Genomic DNA, 4,717 nt, shown 5'->3' with positions numbered 1-4,717 from the left:
ACTCTGAATCTATATTGCAGCCAACACATTCATAATAAAGAATGTCAGGCCAGGGCTGGAGAGATGGCTTAGTGCTTAAGAATGACAGCCCGTATGTTGTCCAAGGCCAAGAATACAGAATTCTGCACCCATTGCTACATCTACTTCTTCTAGCATTTTTCTTGGTTTCTGACTGACAAATCAACTATCCTGAACTCGACTGTGAAATCTCACTGGTATGATATAGTTGTAATAATTAAAAAACATCCAATAGCCGGGCATTGTGGCACACGCCTTTAATCCCAGCCCTTGGGAGGCAGAAGCAGGAGGATCACTGAGTTTGAGGCCATCCTGAGACTCCATAGTAAATTCCAGGTCAGCCTGAGCTAGAGTGAGACCCTACCCTGAAAAACAAAAACAAAACAAAACAAATAAATCTAATAAACATTGCCTAGCATTTTAATGTCAACACTTACTTGCCAAGGTCTAGTATAGAAATGTAGTAACTTAGAGCGAATCCATAAGCATCTACCAAAGAATGATCAGCACCATTGTCAAGAAGAAGGTTGACCATATCTTTGGATTTTTGTAATATGGCATGGGAGAGGGCCGTTCTACAAGAGCAGAGACATATTATCACTGTGATATACTTCAATGAAAGTTTGTAAACTAGTATTTCAATATATTTTACCAACTTAATCTCTTGCCTAGTAGGTGTTAAATTGACTAATAACACCCAAGAGCAGGCATACACATCCTAGAGTAAAATATTCATATAATTTTCAAGGCTAAAATGGAAAATCAAATGGTCTCTTGTTCCATGGGAAATACTAAGTATTCCCACGTTCATACCTTTTAATGGGAGATCACTATGCTGAGGTCTTCTATCTCAAATTGGTAAAACGTCAAATGAGGATTAAATCTTCCCCAGCCTAATGCAATATATTACAGATCACAAACAACTAAAGGCGAGAAAAGGAAAAACTAAATCATTAAGTTAAGGATTAGTTATAAACACAGAAAGAAATACATGGTAACAATTACAGCAGCTGTCCTTAGTAAGACTGACCACCTTGTGCTAGCCCCTGATTGAACTGCTATGTAATAAGCTGCTAGAATATAGCCTGAGTCTCCTATCAGAAAACAGATCTGGTGATGAGGAAGTTCCCAAATTCACACTTTGCCAGTTGGAAAGGTGTTGTGTAGCAGACTGCTCAGAACTGAACTTCTCTCCTGAACAGAGAGGGGAGGCTCTGATTCAGAAAGTCAAGTCTGGGAGACCTGAAAACTGAAGGTCACACAACACCCCCCAACGTTTCCTTAATGAGAAAGTGAAACATTTCTTCCTGGGGGGGGGGGGAGAAAGTACCATCCAGAGACTCAGGAAGTAAACAAGTCTGTGAAAGGATTGAACACCCACCCTAAAGCTACATACAGGGGAAACAATTGCTTGAAACTGCGACTCTCTGGGCTGCCAGCAAGTGGTGTAGTGTGCTGTGTTCCAGACTCCCTGATGGACCTGGCCGCCAGTCAGGTAGGATGTTTCATGCTCTCACTGAGCTGCCTACAGCGGTGCAATGTGCTCAGGACTCTGACCAGCCAAGCTGCCTGCAGGCTGTGCAGTGAGCTCCAGAGACGCGTTTCTGGGAGTTGGCACCTAGGCCGTGGTGGGTTTTTCCACGACGCAGTCATTTACTGCTCCTGGAAGCATCCCTCACCCTGCTCTGTTAGTAACCCCAGTAAACTCCTGGTTCACCCTAACTGGTTCTAGCATGACCATCCTTTGGTCTGTCATCTGGGGCTTATCTGGGGAGAACACACGTGTCTGAGTCATCTCAGGAAAATAAAATTCCCATGACAGAAAGGTGTAAATTAAACCCAGTCTTGCAGGAAAGTAAGAATTCTGTTTGGGCTAGAAATGGATTAGCAGGTAGAGCGCTTGCCTGTGAAGCCTAAGGACCCAAGATGGATTCCCTACTTCCCACATAAACCAGATGCAAAAGGTGGCATATGTGCCTGGAGTTCATTAGCCCTGGCATGCTTTCTCTCAAATAAGTAAATAAAAATATTTTTAAAATAATTTTAGGGCTGGAGAGATGGCTTAGCGGTTAAGCGCTTGCCAGTAAAGCCTAAGGACCCCAGTTCGAGGCTCGGTTCCCCAGGTCCTACGTTAGCCAGATGCACAAGGGGGCGCATGCGTCTGGAGTTCGTTTGCAGAGGCTGGAAGCCCTGGCGCGCCCATTCTCTCTCTATCCCTCTATTTATCTTTCTCTCTGTGTCTGTCGCTCTCAAATAAATAAATAAAAAATTTAAAAAAAATTTTAAAAAGTATTCTCTATCATCCACATGAGATTTTTCATTAAAGAAAGAGGACCTAATAGAAGTCATTTTATTTCCTATGTGTATGCTGACTGAATGATGGTCATGCTATATTTTTTGTATGAAGTCGCACCAAACACCCATGTGTTGGAAGACCTGGTCCCCAGCCATTAAAGTGATTGGAGGTGTACAGAGATGGTTTAGTGGCTAAGGTGCTTCCCTGCAACCCTAAGAACTCCTGTTCAGATCTCTAGGTCCCACATATCCAGACACACAATGACACAAGCGTGAAATGCCGCACATGCACATAAGGAGGTGCATGTGTCTGTAGTTTGTGCACAGCAGCTGAAAGGCTCTGGCATGGCCATTCTCTTCCCCCACCTCCCCCCACCCTCAAAAACAGAAAGTAATATAAAGAAAGAAGTTTGGATTATATAGGAACAAACTTCATCTCTAACCTGGTTCACTCATGAGACCATAGATGCATGGTCTCATAGGATGGGGGGGTCGAGTGGGCAGAAGTAGGTCACTCGAAATTGGTACATTGAAGGGTGTGTCTTCTCCTGAGAAACTTCTATTTTTCTACTTCTTGGAACTTAGGCTCCCACTCCCAACAATATTCTATACTGCCTGGGGCTCACAGCAAAGAATCTAGCCCACCATTTATTCAAACCTCTGAAACCATGAGCCAAAACAAATCTCTCCAACTTTAAGTTGTTTCATTCATGTATTTTATCAGAACAATGAGTAACTAAATAAGACAACAAAATAAACTATAGAAGAATACATTAAAGACCTAAACAAAATCTAATCATAATAGTCATTTTGTGATAAATTGACATCCATATTCGTAAAAACTCTGTTTAAAGAACATGGCTATCAAGGAGGCAGAGTGATTGTCAAAAGCATTTCTGAGGCTTGAGGGATGCTTTAGCGGTTAGGTAGCTTGCCTGCAAAGACAAAGGACCCAGGTGTGATTCCCCAGGACCCACGTAAGCCAGATGCACAAAGTGGCATGTGTGTCTGGAGTTTGTTTGCAGTGACTGAAGGCCCTGGCATGCCCATTCTCTCTCAGCGTCTGCCTCTATCTCGCTCTCAAATAATTAAATTTTAAAAAAACATTTCTCCTTAACTTAGCAATCTAAAGGGCAAATACATAAGAAGCAGAGGGAAAAATACTATAAAACCTTTAAGAATTTTATAGTGAATCAAAAAGCCCACATTTTGGGGACAGGAAGGTGAGACCCTGGAGCTGCTTGGCTCTGTGGTCAGGCCAGGAAGGGCGCTCCAGCCAAGGTGCAGCGCTGCGGGGCAAGTCCGGGCCTGGGGCGCGCTCTGCAGGGCGGGGGCGGCTCCGAGGCCGCAGAGCCAGGAGCGTCCAGCGGGCCGCGGGCTCGGGGTGGCGGCGAGGTCCGGCCACCGCGCGCGACCGCCAGTGGTCAGCGGAACTTCGTCTCTGCGCTGGCGGCGCCTGCACTACCCCCAGCCGCGCTACACGGGACATTTCTTCATGGGGGCTCTGAAATGCCAAAGGCCCCTGATTATTCAGAAGCGAGCGAGTCTTTAGCTTGCCATGGGAGCAGGAAGATGCTCGGGACCATTGCACAGAGCATGGAGAATGATGAGCTTCCCACAGCGGATGGGATGGATCGGGTAGACTGAATCTGTTAGCAAGCAGCAGCATTTTGCTGTTTTTGAAATCAATGAGACTCACAACAGGCTGGCTTTGGAACACATTCAGCAGCACCCTGAGGAGCCTCGGGAAGGACCCACATGGACACACTCCTTGAAAGCTCAGTTGCTCTCCCTGCCTTTCTGGTTGTGGACAATTATTATTCTTATTCCTCGTTTACAGATGTTTTTGTTCCTTTATTCTTGCACAAGAGCTGTATCATCCCTGTATGTTTGGCAGTTATTTGCAATCGCCACCAGGCATTTGTCAAGGCTTCCATCAGATCAGCAGACTACAACTGATTGATACATGAAATCAGTCATCGGTTTCCCTTATGGTTACAAAACTGCCAGTACTCTGTGGAGAATGATCACAAGACTTCAGTCTCTAAACAGGTCTCAGGAAGTTCTGGTGGGGCAGAGAGTTTTTTAAAAAATATCACTAGGGGACTATTTTACTGGAATAGTAATGATGTTTTAGAGATACAGTACTGCAGACTCATGTTGATGACTTCAGATTTTGGAAGTAAAATTATGTCTTGTTATTTGCAGTCTTAAACTTGAAGGTACCCGAACTCTATTCTACTGTGCAACATAGTGAGGAAACAGAATTTTTTTCCACTGGGGAAAAAACATATTTCCATTGTGTTAAGTGTAAAAAGGTCCAACCATGGTAATAAAATTTAAATTTTATACAAAAAAAGTCTGCACTTTTATAATTAGGCTAATATGAAACTACTTTAGTTAA

The 4,717-nt window shown here is 43.9% G+C and overlaps 1 pseudogene; it reads left to right on the top strand.

The window, feature by feature from the left end:
* The first annotated feature begins 3,822 nt into the window (after nucleotides 1–3,822).
* LOC101600020 lies at nucleotides 3,823–4,283 on the top strand (annotated as a pseudogene).
* Nucleotides 4,284–4,717: the final 434 nt, after the last annotated feature.

This window comes from Jaculus jaculus, chromosome 16, assembly GCF_020740685.1.
Source record: "Jaculus jaculus isolate mJacJac1 chromosome 16, mJacJac1.mat.Y.cur, whole genome shotgun sequence".
In the NCBI taxonomy this organism is placed as follows: Eukaryota; Metazoa; Chordata; class Mammalia; order Rodentia; family Dipodidae; genus Jaculus; species Jaculus jaculus.
This window is presented reverse-complemented; position numbering and strand designations above follow the sequence as displayed.